Source organism: Corvus cornix, chromosome 1, assembly GCF_000738735.6.
Source record: "Corvus cornix cornix isolate S_Up_H32 chromosome 1, ASM73873v5, whole genome shotgun sequence".
Lineage (NCBI taxonomy): Eukaryota > Metazoa > Chordata > Aves > Passeriformes > Corvidae > Corvus > Corvus cornix.
The window spans coordinates 33,619,303-33,634,959 of NC_046332.1; the positions used below are offsets into that span (position 1 = coordinate 33,619,303).

General features: G+C 39.5%; 1 protein-coding gene across 12 annotated transcripts in view; it reads left to right on the forward strand.

Moving 5' to 3' along the window:
* Positions 1 to 15,657, forward strand: part of DLG2 (discs large MAGUK scaffold protein 2) — a 1,001,253-nt gene that overhangs the window by 20,642 nt on the left and 964,954 nt on the right. The window lies entirely within an intron of this gene.

The following is a 15,657-nucleotide window of genomic DNA, read 5'->3' on the forward strand; positions in this document are numbered from 1 at the left end:
CTTCTTGCTAGAGTGCCTGTGCTCAGTGGCAGCCAAGTTAGTAGCTAAGAGGCACATTTTCAGAGTGACATGTGGAACTGCAGTCTCTGGAGTCCCATTTGCACTCCAGTGGCCCAAACACAAGGCTTTGAAAATCCAGCCCTAAGAGGAGGGAGGAGGAGAAACTCTTCAGAAGGAGTGTGCAAGGGGAAGAACGTGAATTTAGATATTGACATTACTCTTAAGTTAGTTCTAGATTTCTTTCACCTGAAGGATTTTACCAATTCTTTTATGGGCAGTGAGGAGTTATGATGTTGTTAGGAGCTTGTAAGGATTTTTTTTTTTTGTAGGGTTGTCTGTAGCTAGCTGATAGTAAAATCACAATGTTCTCTTAAATTGTAGCACATGTTCTCATGTGAACATTTTTAAAACCCTTCAAGGAAGAGGAAATGAAACCTCCAGAAATCCAGATGCCTCATTTGTTGGGATTGTCTCATAATGGGGCATCTTGGAGACATCGTGCTGAGATAAAAAAGGGAAATCATGAAAGAGAGTAATAATAGTCATCTGGATGTGTCAAAACAACCAAACATTTTTTGTTCCAGTTCTGTTCTTTAGGAAACTTAATCAATTTTAATAATGCAGTACATAGTTTAGTACAATTTATTTCTAGAAACCTCTGCTATATATTTGTCTAGCCTTCATTTCATTAAGAAAAGTGCATGATTCTGCAGCTTAGTGGGCGGTTTTGTGGAATGAGAATGGATAAAAGAGGTTTATGTCAGGGTTGTTTGGGTTTTTTTGTAGATACATCTCTATAAAACATCATTTGTTTCTAGAAGGAATTAAAGTGCCATAAATAACTGTAATCATCTTACGCAGTATTAGGTAAAAACTAATCTCAATAGGTTTTTCTAAAATTCGGATAAACCCAATCTGCAGTGGGTGACGTATTTCCTGAGGACTTTGAAACCATGTCTTACGGTTTTTTCTCATGCTTGCGTAACTTTGCCTGAATTTTAAAATGCCATATTTCCAATTAAAATCTGCATTCACCTTTTTTTTTTTAATGGTATTCTACCATTTCTGCAAAATAATGCAGATGTTCTAAAACTGCTCATCTTAAAAACTGCTGTAGTAAACATTACTGTTACAGAATTTACTCATCATCTGTGTCACAGCCTGTGCTTAGAGACTTAGGATACAATGTTACATTTCCAGTAAGTGGGTTTTTTTAGACTCTTTTCCTCATCCAGCTCACTTTTAAATAAACCTTGTTATAACACCCCATTTGAAAAGAGTGATCATGTCTTTTAAACCAAGTCAAAAAGGAATTCAGATGATTCTTCTATGATCACATCTCACTTTTCTGTTAAAAGTTTGTGTAAATGAAGTGGAAGTATAACTCAATAGTGTTGTATTAGTCTCCAAAATTCCAGAAATCTAGTTAAACCTTGTATTCTTCCATGTTACTGGAAGGTGCCTAGGACAGATAGGGTATATAAAGAGGACATTTCAGAGATCTAAAGCAAGTTTCCCTTTGGTTTAATTATTTTAGGTCATATGTATCTATTAAAAATAGCACAGACTTCAAGAAATGCAAATATTTATTATAGCAAGCGTGAAGCAAACCAAGAACTTGGTTTCCTGTGGATTTGTCCTAATTTGATTGATCTCTGTGTCTACAAAGTTGTGAGCTGGGATTGACACTTCTCTTGCACTTAGGGCCATGGTTAAATTTCTGGATAGTTTAGATATGAAAAAAACTGGAGAGGAACGTATCATCTGAGTAATGATGGAATGCTGGAACATGTTACTGTCATAAAAGGAAAACTCTAAGAATGAAAAATGAGATTTTGATAGGCATAGCTAGGCATGCTAACTGAGAATAATGATGAAAATGTCCCCCACATTATGTAGGCTTTAATGCTGAGAAGAATAATTACACTGTTGACTATATAGAGAGAAGAAGAAAATATAGGAGAATAGTGGGAAGACAAGGAATTTGTTTAGGCATGTTGTGCTTAAGGAGAAACTCTTTAAACGAAATTTGAGAATAGAGGGAAGGAGTTGGGTCAACACTGGGGAATAGATGTATGAACAACAGGATAAACAGTGAGAAAAGTAGACCTGCATCAGAGCCCTGTGCTGGAGACGGAGCCTGTACCAAAGTAGGTGTGAAGAAGGATTTTAGATGCCAGCAAGTGTAAAAATGGAGTGCTGGTTGTACATGGTAGCCCTGAGATTTGCACAAAAGGCATGTAAATAATCTATTAAATACTACTGTTACAGTCTGCTCCTGTGATCTGTCTTTAAGAAACGCTGCTGTCATATTTTCAGGCTTTTCTTCACAGCCACCAAGACCTCTTTCGTACTTCTTCCTTTGAGCAGACATGAGATTTAACGTTCACGGCACCACAGAAAACAAGGCAATGTCCAATGTCACAAGGTTCCTGGTCAAGCTGCTAGTATTGAGGAAAGCCAAATGGAGACTTGTTTGACAGTCACCCTTCTGAAGTGAGGCGATGGTGACTGTCACTACTACCCATCTTGCTCAGTCCACAGGAGGAAGCATGTTTCAACACTCAGTGCTGTGTCAGTGTTTCAGGGGCCAGAAGGACATGAAATGAATTGCTGTGCTGGGAAACTTTTCAACAGGAAAGCACAATTGGGTGTTACCTATTCATACTTGCCAAGCTTGCTCTTGGTAGATGTTTTCAGCCCACTCATATGTTCAGTGTGCTTAACTACTTGCAGTGCTCCTGGATGTAAGGTCACTTGTCTCCTATGTCACTGCTCTCTAGACTTAGTGAGCTGGTTTTTGGTCATGTCAGGCTGTTTTACCTCCAGTAACAACGCTGAATTCCTCAGGTGTTCATCCAGTGCAGCCATGCCTGTGTCCAGCCCAGGGACATTAGGCAATCCTCTTGCCGAGGGCCTACATCCAGCATTCATGAAATCAAAGAATAAAACCCCCGTTGACTTTTCTTGCCTGGGATCACGTGTTGGGGTGATTCTTCCAGAAATCTATAATCAGACCTTCGCTGACTGAGAAATACAGATTCTTCTATAGCTGTATCTAAAAATATTGAAACCCTCCCTGGCTATTACAAATGTCGAGGAGCAAAAGAAATGTGCAAAACCTCTTCAGTGCTCTGTCACATTTGAGAGATGCTCAAATGACATCTCTGACAATAGGGAAGCCTGTTATTACTCTGCACAGAGTCCTACTTTCCCAAACTGGCATCTTTCTTTGTTGCGGCATAAATTACAGCAGAACTGAAATTTAAATTCAAGGGCAGCTTTTGTTTTGCCTGAAGACAGCTGCAGCTGCTTTTATTCTTGAAGTCCAATTCTCTTAGTAAGCAAATTTGTGCTTTCTCTCAGAAAAGCTAAAGGTAGCAGTGCTCGATCTTTGGGATGGTTTGAAGCTGTGTGATCTATTTTTTTATGAGCTGGGGGCTGGATTGCAGCCAGCTGGAGGAACTAACCCTTGCAATTCTTCAGTGAAAGTCTGGTCATAGGGAGTGAACCATTTGTTAAGAAGAAAGAAAAACAGGGCAGATCTGTTGTAACTGGTTTTGAGTGGATTTTGGCCCACTGCTGTTTTTGCTTCCATGGCAGTGCAATTTCTCCTGCATTGTTATAATTTCCCTCAATCTTATAATTCCTCCCAACCCATGGTGCCTGTGGATCCTTTGGAGGAAATAAGGCTTCTTTGCTTCTCTCAGGTTGCATTGACATTGGACAGAGGGTTCAAAGTTAGCTGGTGAGAGCTGACAGGTGGGCGCACATGGAGAAAGAAGACAGACAGACATACATCATGTTGCTATAGAGGAATATATATATTGTGAGTATAATGTGGAATAATATATAGTGAGGATACTCACAGAATGGGTCGGGTTGGAATGGACCCCTAGTATCCCTAGTGGAGATTACTTAGTCCAACCTCCGAGATTAAGCAGGGTTCCCTAGAGGACGTTACTCAGAATTACGTTCAGATGGCTTTTGCATATCTCCAGGGGAGGAGACCCACAACCTCTCTGGGCAACCTTTGTGTTGCACTGAAGTCTGAAATGTTACCCAGTTTTCCTTAGTTGTGCATGTGATGGAGGAGCTGAAATATTTCTCAGAATTGTTTTAGTCTTTGGGACTTAGTGGATGTTAGGGTGATGTCCTACTGGTTAGAGATGAGAAGCAAAGAGAGCAAGGGCATGGTTCTCCCTGTTCTTGCTGGCCAGCCTGGTGATGTGAGTAGCCAGCTTCTTAATATTAAAGCTGTTTTCCACCTTGAGAGGAGGTGTCTCTGCAAAGATGTGGGAATCTTGTGTGGGTACCCCAATTCAGTTTTTATTTGAAAGAATTTTAATAAAACTTGTGAATTACCAGGAAAGACCTCAATGCAAAACCAAAGCTCTGATACCTCTTGCATTTATGGAAGTGAATGCTGATGAGCTCTGATAAATAGAAGATCCCAGCCAAGGTCTGTAGCTGGATTCTCAGCCTATCTGAGTACAAGAAGAAAGCGATTACAGCGCTGATACAACCTGGGTAATACATAATCACTTGTAATCCTAATGCAACCCTCTGCTTGTGTTTTGCTGCCTTTTAACCCATGAATGATAACATTTCCATCTCAGACAAGGAATTTAGAACCTTTGGGGACTTTTCTTATTTGAAACGCAAAAGCTGTGCATTGGAAACAAACCATTTTTAACGTGAGCAATGTGATGAGTGTTGAGGTTGTGGGTTTTCAATATCCAGCAAGGAGTAAAACCTGGTTTTTGTTTCTGTAGTTTTTTTGGTTTTGTTTTTGTTTTTTTTAAAGTGCATCTTGGCCATATGGATTCTGTGTATAATTAGAATTAATAAAATGCAGTTGCAGCAGCTGTTGTTGTGTGGCTGCTGTCCCAATGTGAAGCTTTTCTTTCTCTTTGCAATAAATAAGGATGGCCCTTTATTGTTGGTTTGTCATGAGAACTAGAGACAAATTATTAAGAGATTCATTTAGATAATTTGGTTTTATTTGAATAATGCAGTTTCCTTTTTCAGGCAGAGAGAATGTAAAAGAACATTGAGATAGATGATTTTCTTTTGGTGTTAAAGAAAGAAAGACTGGATTTATATCTTGCTAATGTAGTTTGTACATCTACTAATAAAATGGAAGAAAATAATCTGGAGCAAGCTGTTCCACCACTAATCCCAATGCTTATTTTTGTCTCTAAAATAGCAGAGCCATTCTCCCTCTCTTACGTTTTGGCCTGCAGAGTCATTTTAGGCTAGACTGTGATGTGGCTTTTGTTCAGTGAATATAACTTTGTAAGAAACTGCACGGTAATTTTGAAATCACAGAACCATTTTAGCCTTGAAGAGTGTTATACCTTATGTTTCTCAAAGCTGTTATAAATGAGCCAAGTTTATTGCCTGGTGGATTTTTTGGAATCTCAGTACTCTTTTTACTTAGCCCTGTGCTTCCAGTGTGTTGTGAGAGTCAGTGAAAAATACTGATTGGAGTGATTTAAGTGCAGTTGGGATTGAGCAGTGAACAGTAAGATGCATGAAAGTAGACTAGTTAATCTTAGATACACATTCCTGTATATATTTGTGAATATATGTGTCTATATATATAATACGTATAAATTTGTATATATATATATATATATAGTGGCAGGTAACTGTGGATATTGTATTTATCTCAAACTTCTGCTGCAGTTTGCTTAGGTATTATTCTGTACTTGGGAGCTCTGTTTAGTATTAAAGTGTGTCTTGAAAGAAACGCTGCAGACTGTGTTGTTCATTCCCACTGCACATTCATTCTGTCATGAGGTCCATTTTCTGTGGTCGTGTTAGTGTTCTGTCACCCTGATCTGCCTCTGAGATAATTATGTGCTCTTTGCAAAGAAGATTGAATTTATGTCATTAATTTGTTGTCTCCTGCCTCCATTTTGTCATCATTGTTGTGTGGCTTTGAATAGCTGCTGAGGTAGCTCATTAAGGTACCATTGCATAAAATCCCAGGCTTTAGAAATAGAAAATAGTTTTTATAGTAACATTGTTATGTTACATTATGTTATTTTATGTTATGTTATGCAGAAAGGATGTAGTATTTCCAAACAATGTGAACAGAAGAGAATTAGGTAAGTGATCAGAGGGCAGTGCTATAACTAAGCCAGTTTTGGTGAACGGAGTTCAAGTCCTGTACATACACACAGTGTGATACTTCTTATTTACCTGACCTGAAACCTGTTTTCTTCAAAAATCCTGCTTTGTTCAGTGTGCAGAAGGGGCAGGACTCAGCTCATGAGCAAGTATTTAATCCATTGCTTTCCCGTCATTATTTACTCTGTGAAAGGTGCTACAGAGGTGGTACTGAAGCCCTGAGAAACAGAAGTAAAAATATCTTCTTATTTTCGAGGCCTGATTTGAGACTCTTCTGCCTGATCCATCACGACATGCACCACTTCTCATGTCTGACCACAGCTCCAGCTGCAACAGGGAGTGTCACCATTCCAGCAAGACTGTCTCAGTGTCCCATTTTGGGTACTTAAAACATGAGGATCATTTGATCATTTTTGAAAAATACTGTGTATGTGACTTTCTGACCACAGTGAGACTATCAGTAGGAGTCAGGGGTAGGATCTAATTCCCAGGGTGGCATTTAATGCTCTTAAGCTAAAGAACCCACAAGAAATCTTCTTATTGCTCTCAGCCTTTCAGCTCCTCAGATAAATGGTGCAAAGGTTGCACAGGCAGCTTTCCCAGAGCAGGCCCACTCCGTATACTGAATCAAGTGTCAGAGCAGAGGGAAAAGTGGTGTGTAACCATACACGTAAAGTGTGACACTTTCTAACTTTGGGAGCACTTTGGCAACCTTATTTGGAATAAGTGTTTTGGAATTAATTTTTCATAGTTACTTCCTAGACTTTAAGGACGGTAAAGAGGGCTTCTCTTCATAATTTCCATTGTGTGATGGTATTGATAACACACATGTTTTAAACCAAGGTGAAAACTGTTGGACACTTCCACATCAGCCTTTGCTGACTGAGCTTTTAGAGATGCTGACACTACCAAAAGTGCTGCTTCCTTTCTCTTAGACCTGATTTTTTTCCCAATAGTTAGATGGTTCAGATGAACTAGATGGTTTCTACTGCAAAATAAATATTTTGAAGGCATATTTATTGAAGGTACTGGGGTTTGGATCACCATCATTTTCCATGCGCTACTGATAATGGAAATGTCAGAGCAGATGGTGGCAGAGAAGCTTTGTTTGAAGGACTCTCTTCCAGATCCTGGCTCTGCCACTGCCTTATTGCATGTTTTGGGCTGGTTCTCTGCCTCCACTTCAGGTGTGGCTCAAGAGTGCCCTTGTTGGCTTCTCCCACCAAAAATTCTGGTGATACGTATGTATATATGTGTGTGTGTGTATTAATTAATTAATTAATTTTTATTTACTTGCAAATTACATGTATTCATGATATATATACACACATATATGTAGACATACATATATAATAGTGTATTTTTACATTCATATATAGGAATATGGGAATTTGTAAGGAGATTCACTGCCTTTCCAGAATTGAAGTACCTACAGGAGAAATGGTTGTGGGGGAGTATCTTTCCAAACAGACAGTAATTAGATAGCAGTAGAAATCCAACCTAATTACAATGAGACAGAGGGATAGAGACAGAGTTGAAATGTTTAGTGGGTATTTTTCTCCCAAATCTTGCATTTTCTTGAGTTGTTTTTGATCTTCAGTGTTGAACAGAACTGTAACTTCATTCTTTTTCTACTTAAACCTCTCAAACCAAAAGGCTGTTCTGTTTTTATTCTCATTATCATTTCATACCCAGCCTGCCTTTTGAGGATTTACCAGTAAGTTTTTGTGTGGTGGACTGCATTTCTCATGTTTGTTTAGTTGTGTTTAACATGTAGCAATTAATCCATGGTTTAAGTTTTGTAAATGCAATGTGGAAGATAATAAATGTACGTGGAAAAAAGTAACTTTGAACCCTATTAGAAGTTGAAGTAGCCAAACTCTTCCTCTAAATAAAGTTTAGAGTGACATCTTGTGGTTACACTGATTTCAAATGCATATTTCTGTTGGCATTATTTTATGTTGTCCACAGTAAGCATGGTGTTTTCTGTTTGAAAATGTTCTGGATTGCTCAGCAGAAGTCTGTAATGATTTCCACTAGGGCTTTTGTGAGATTGGAGAAAGCATTGCTGTGTGTCAGAGCCCTATAGGTATAGTTTATCTTTTACTGTGTGAAGTTTATCCCATGTACCTGTGAGTTTCCAGTGGTTTGAACTTCAGTTCAAGATGTTTTAATGCTCTTCGAGCTGTTTGGAATTTCTCAAGAAGTTTCAATTAGCCATGATGCTAAAGCAAATGGGAGCACAACGTCTCTCAGCAACATCTGCTTGTGCCAATTCATTAACTGTCCAAAGATTTGCTTAGGTTTAGATAAAGATAAATACGTCCAGGAAGCTGGCATCGAGGATTTGTCAACGTAGGAACAGGCTTGCCCATTTCAGATCCGTATTGCAGTAGTGTATATGCATGCTTCCTATGGATCAGCCTCCAAGGTGCTGGGTGGTGTAAATGCACCACCACCAAATCGTATCCAAATGCCTAGAAGGTGCTCCCCCTACAGTTTTGTGCCGTAGATCTAAACGAAATACAAACCTTTTTAATGCCAGGTGGAGATGTAGAATAATTCTGTGCTCAGAAGCTTCAAGGACCTGGGGAAGCATGTGAGATTTGCTTTCACTTTTGGGAAGCCCTCTGCAGAGATGCAGGAATAGTGGCCCTGCAGAGGGTTTCGGTTAGGACCAGCAATGTATTGCCTGGTTCAGTCTCTCAAATAAGCCATATAAAGGTCTTTTCCCATTCCTCAACATTGAAGAGGACAAAGATGCTGATAATTGCTAGGTTGAGTTTTAACTATATAAAATGTTGATTGATGTTACCATGGAGCCCATCCAGCAGGTTGAATACCTGATTGTAAAATTAATGGTTCAATAAAGGACACTTGACCTTTCTAAGAAATAAATTCTTTTTAGGAGGACAGATTCATTAATGCATCTCAAATGGAAAGTCCCTCTAGCAGTGCTTCATGGCGCATCACTCGTAACATGTGGCCCCAAGTCTGCTGTCAAGTCTTTTGACATGAGAGGCTGAATTCAGGAAAGGATTCTGTATTTGTGAAACTCAGGCTTTTGTTGGAGGTATTTTGGCCATGTGAGGATTCCAGAGCTGAACAAATGATTGATGTGATGTGCTGGCAATTTTAAGTATTTTTAGCTTTGTGGTAAAGCACACAAGGAACATAAAATCCAAGAAGCCCAGCTCAACATTCCTAAAAGAGCCATCTGGTGACCTAATTTATTAATTTGATGAAAAAACAAAGACGTGATGTTTTCAATTAAGATGAATGTTTGGCTGCCTTGCCAGAATTGGTTTTGGTGGATAAGTAAGTACAAGTTAAGCTGTTAATATAATCCTAATACTGGAACTGGAATGCTGGTGTAGATTTGGTGTAAAACAGAGCAAGCCATTTGGAGAGCCTCTCAGAATGGGCTAGCTGGTTACGTTTCACAACTATAGTTTAGGAAAAGCCTGTAAAAATTATGTTGGAAGTATACAAAGTGTGTTTAAATGACATATTTACAGGGATAATTCTGGAGATTTCCTTGGCAAAGTCTCTCCACGCTTTCCAACAGAGACTATTTAAATAGTGAAGAAATTTGTAGATAGTTAGGTACCAAACCAATGCTGATCTTTTTTAAATGCCTTCTCTTTTTGTCACAGAAAGAAATGACTGGTGATGTTTCATGGCAAAAGAAAGCTGTCTGCTCCTTCTGTTTCATTTGTGTTGGGCAGAAGTTATATCTTTGTTGCCGTTTTTGAATGGCTGCCTGGCGGATTTTGTCCTGTTATGAATCAGAATTTTTAATAATTTTCATCTGCCCAAGAAAGAACTTGACTCTTTATGCTGAGACAGCTGGATATTAAGTAGATTTTGCAATGGGAGACTATAAAGAGGTTTCCCCATAATGCAGGACATGAGGCTGAGATGACCTTATGCAAACCACAGTTTTTTTCCAAATTGTGACTTCATGTGGTGAATTCCCTGCACTGGCAGGAGATAACCCATTGATGCAGCCACAAAGAGAGATGGGGCAGAAACCCTGTGCCAGCTGATGGCCATTGCTGCTGAGTGTGGTACTCTGTACAGGGTGGGATGTGTTGAAAATAAAGGCTCATCAGTAAGACAGTGTTTGGGTGGTGGAATACTTCTTTGAGGGTTTACTTATTGAATCCTCTGAACTCCAAACAGCTACTCATACCCTCTTTCAGCAGCATAAAGCCGAAATCTTACTGTGCTGTGATCACTTAAGTCCCCTCTCTCATTTTGCCAGAATAAAAATAAGATTCTAGCAATTCTGGCCCTGATTTTGTGCCAGAGTTCTCCTCGCTACAGTTCAGAGCTGACAGGCTGCCTGCAAAGTCCTCCAGTATTATTAAAAGCCACAGCAAATTTGGATTTAAAGTGGAGGTGGCTGAAGAACAAAATTACCTGTGGAGTTTGGGGGCTGTTACTTTAAGTAATTGCTATCTACCCATGTAAATCCCTCTGGGGTCCCTTTTCGATTAAGTATTCCTTACTTCTTCTCTAAACCTCTTGTTTAATATTCATGTGTGTTGTTAAACAGCTGCTGCATCCTGTCCAAGAGCAAAAAGGGGGATGCATTTCAGTAGCAAACCAAGTAATACTTAAATGTATTGCTTGCGTATTTCAGAGCAGCAGTATGGGAGTTAATTAATATTTATCAAATGCACTAAAGTCCTTGAATGAGAAGCACTATGCTTGTGCAAAGCATAGTTTGTTTATTTCAAGCTCTTACCTGGCCATTTTGACCATTTGCTAAATGTGCCTGAGAGCAAGCACACAAACCTTGCTATAATACTGACTTGATTCCTCTTCTCTTCTCTTCTTTAAATGGGAACAGAATCAGGACACACTTTACAACAATATAATAATTGCAGAAATGTAGGTGCTCTACTTAACCTGAGAAAAAAGCTCTTCACTTAATTAGCTGCCTGGCATTTTGGAATAGATGGTAATATAAAAAGGTTGTATTAATACAATGCAATATAGAAAGACCTTGTTAGATTTTATTACATTTTCTGCTTCGTAATTTATTACAATTAGAAAGCCTAATTCTTTTGCTTATCTTGTAATTATAGCAAGGTGTTTATGAGCAGGAGTTCCAGCTGCTTTTCTGTATAGGGTGTCATTAGATGTGAAATTAGAAAGCTTTTTAGACTGTTAATTTTTGCTCATTACACAGGGTGCATAAAGCACTCTGAAATACATGTATTATGTAAGGTCAACATTATGTTTTGCAAGTTGCTACCTGAGTTTCCAGCAAGGACAGTGAATCTCATAGATTTAGGTGGTCTTCAGAGGAAGGCCTCTTTATTTTGAAGACCACATATTTAAAATCCTCCTCTGGAATAGGGAGGTAACTAATATTCCCCATTCCATCAAAAAGTAGTTTTAGGTGTCTGTTTGTACAGTGCTCCCTATCCCTGCATCTGGCTACAGCTCAGTGTCTCCATTTGACACCTAGGAGTGTCTGGGGACAACGTCCATGTCTGAATAACACAAAACCTCCTGAGGAGTCCTGTCCTTGTGTGTGGTGCCCAGCCGACTATGGCTCTGCTGGGACTTTGTTACGTATTGCAAAACCCAGCTGATCTAAACAAAAGCTTAAGTGACTGACCCAAGACCTCACAGGACACTTTTGACTAAACACAGAGCTTAACTAAGGAATCCAAAGCTCATGTCATATCATGAGATCATCCTGATTTAGGCTGTCAGGCTCAAGTTATAATGGAAAGCATTGTCTGATTTCATTCTCTTGGAGAGAATTTAGGACAGTCAAGGGCCTATTCTTATTTGGTTTTGTTATCTTTGCTGTGGAAGATGGGATATGATATCTACCTAGAGCAGAAGTGGGCCACAAAATGGCAGGCAGTAATCAGAAATCAGAACATTTGCAAATAGGAGCAGACATTGAGCTATTATTGGTGTTAAAACTATTGAATACTTACATGTCTCTGTATTTTGCATTATTCATGATAAATTCTTACTTCTACAAAGCTGTTAATTACTGGCAACTATTTGTCTTACAGTTTGGACAAATGAGTGTCTGTGAGTGGGTGGAACTGCCATCTATGAGACTTTTCAATGACAGTCTTGCTTTGGGAGGTACTTGCGCATAACATGAAATCTGAATGATTATCACAGAATAAACCAGCTTCATGAGCTCTGATGCAGTAAGAATCAATAGTTTAATGAGAATATAAAATCAAACCTGCGTATTTTATTGATATTCTACTAAACTTGCCATTACTCTGACCCCCTGTGAGTGAGAGTACACTGATTTTATTAGTTTCCAGTCTTTAGTGTCTCTCTGGAGGGGAACTTTATATAAGAGCATGGACAAGGGGGAGCAGCTTTAAATGGAAAGAGAGCATGTTGAACCACAGAATCACAGAATACACTGAGTTGGAATGGACCCATCAGGATTACTGAGTTCAGCTCCTGGCCCTGCACAGCACCATCCCCAGGAGTTGCACCCTGGGCCTGAGAGCATTGTCCAAATGCTGCTGGAGCTCAGTCAGGCTGGTGCTGTGACCCCTTCCCTGGGGGAGCCTGTTCCAGTGCCCAACCACCCTCTGGGTGAAGAAGCTTTTCCTGATACCCAGCCTAAACCTCCCTGACTCAAAATCAGGCCATTTCCTTGGGTCCTGTCACTGGTCACCACAGAGAAGAGATCAGTGCCTGCCCATCCTCTTCCTTCACAAGGAAGTTGTAACTGCAATGGGGCTTCCCCTCAGCCTCCTCTTCTCCTGAACAGATCAAGTGCCCTCAGCCACTCCTCATACAGCTTCCCCTCAAGGCCCTTCACCACCTTTGTTGCCCTCCTTTGGATGCTCTCTAATAGTTTAGTATCTTTCTTATATTGTGATGACCAAAACTTCACACAATATTCAAAGTTAGATTATATATAAGAAAGAAGTTCTTTACTGTGAGGGTGGTGAGGCACTGGCACAGGTTGACCAGAGAAGTTTTGGATGCCCTATCCTTGGGAGTCTTCAAGGTCAGGCTGAATGGGGCTTTGATCAACTTGGTCTAGTGAAAGGTGTCTCTACTCATGGCAACAGGGTTGGATTAGATGATCTTTAAGGTCCCTTCCAATGCAAACCATTCTAGGATTCTGTGATTCTGTGAGCTGAGCTAGGAGCAGAGAACAGCTTAGGTATCTGTAACCAACACTTGTGCGTTATCCACAGGCCCAAAGAAACTGAGAGTGAGATTCAATCCACATAATTTGTACCACAAATGGGTTGGCTTTTAGAATTAGGATTATATTCCTAAATATAAGGGTATATCTCTTTAGGCAATGGAAAGAGATGGTGCCTTTGAAAGCGGGAGATCTGTTTGAGCTGAGATGACCTGGTTAGATTGGCTGAATTGTGTACTAAGAATTCAGGCAAAGCAAAACAACAAAAAGAGCAAACATACAAGAATATTGGAAACAATTACTGCTTTAAAACAAGCTTTTAAAATTCTGTTTCTGGATTGAGCTGGCTTTGTTTCTGAAATATCTTTGTTTTCCAGAACAGACAGTCCTGCAGGAGAAGAAACCTCTTTTAGTTTGGATGTTGTATCTAGTTGTGCAGTGGATTTTTTTGCACCGGTTTCAATATCATTTACTTAAGGAGTCTGAGCTGGAGACATACAAAGCACCAAGCCAAGAAAATCTGTCCTGTGTGTGGTGCAAAGGTTGCATGTCAGAGAGAAGGACAAGATTGCTCAAAAGCTTTGTTGGTGATTCTTGGTGATTAAGTGAGGTGTATGAGTGACAGCATAAGAATCTCAGTTGATACTCCTCACAAATTAAAATATATACATCTTTCATTAAGTGCTTGTCTGGGACTTTAACAGTTGCTAGAGTAACCTGAAAACAGGACTGTAAATATTGGATAAGAACATCCAGTACTTTAATGAGTAAAGTAACTGCCAGGGCTCTGGGGAAGGTAAGGGACAAGCACTCTTTGTTCAGCTTTGCAAAATGTATTGTTTATCATGTAGGGCTTTGTGGCTTGGGAATTACTACCAAGCTCCATTTTCCCACTGGAGTGCCTTTCTGTTATCTCTTACATCATTCGTGACCCTTGCTGTCAAGATAATTTCTTCCTTTTAAGATTTTGGTCGAAGGAGAAAATCAATCAAACATGTTAGTAAATTTATACCAGAGATTGTGAATTACTTCACTACATTTTCAGCTTTGGCCTCTGTAGTTAAGGTGAAAGGGTGGGATTTGTGCCTCCTTTCTGGGGGACTTGCCTCTTTTTTGACATATTTCTCCTCAGCCCCAGGATGTCAACTGTGTCTTGGAGGACCAGAGTGCTGAGGGGTTTCCTTCAGCATTTGCCTACAGAAACTTGGTGTACCATTAGGGTATGTGGGGAAGGTCCCTGTAATAAGGCCGTGCTCTATTTGTAACCTGGTTTTTTTTGCAAGTTGGCTTTACTTTCACTGAAGAAGGGCCTAAGAAATGAACTCTAATGGCGATTTGTCAAACGCCAGATTTGTGTTTGTGCTTGTAGCTTTGTGTAATTGGTGAGGAGATGGATGTCTGGAGAAACTGGTGATTTACCAAAATATGAATATCGATCTAATATTGATATCCAACTGAGATGGACAAAAAACCCTCTAACAGTTTAGAGTTAGAAAGTGTATGTTTTATTTGGCGCCAGGCTCTGCGTGGGATAGCTCCCTAAGACGCAGGCCCCGATACAAGCAAACATGATACCTTTTATTTCCAAATATTATGAATATCCAAAATACAAAATGCATATTCATAACATTAACCACTCCCCTTCTCTGTTTCGTATGGAAATGAGCTTAAATGTCATTAAGCATGCGTAGTGTGTGCTCTGAATTGAGTCAGTGGTCTTGAATTGGGTCAGTGGTCCCAAGGAAGATGAAGTAACTCATCTTCCTCATTTTGACCTTTTTGCCTTTCTGAGTTTTAACAATCCTAATTACTTTAGTGACCTCTAAGTTTCTTCTTGCATGACTTTTGGATGAGTTCCCACAAAGGGAGGAAATTGGTAATTGTCCTTGTTCCATACACCAACTTATCAATGTTTCTACTCCTTATTCTAAGCACAGCTAGGCAAACATGCAAATGACAGATCATCAGTTATTTGGTAATCAGTTGCTAACATCTAAAAACCTATTTCAGGTCCAGCTCTCCTAATTATTTTAATTAGCTCTCACTGGGCCCAAATTCTTTCCTATTCCACCCATTTCAACACAGCTAGCCTATAACTAAAATCTAGCCTATAACTAAAATCTTTATGTTTCTTCTAAATCTATGTTTCACTGGGATTGGATTGTGAGGCACAATACAGTAATAATGCTGTAATAATGTTATGCCAGGTGCATTTTGCATTTAAATGAGGAGCTGGCATTAAATCAAGACAATCCTAAGGTACTGGAGGATGTCTGGGTAAAGAATAGGGCCAGCCTTGAACTTTTGCTAAGCAGTGTGGATGATAAGTAAAGGATTAGAGAGGAAGACAAAGGAAA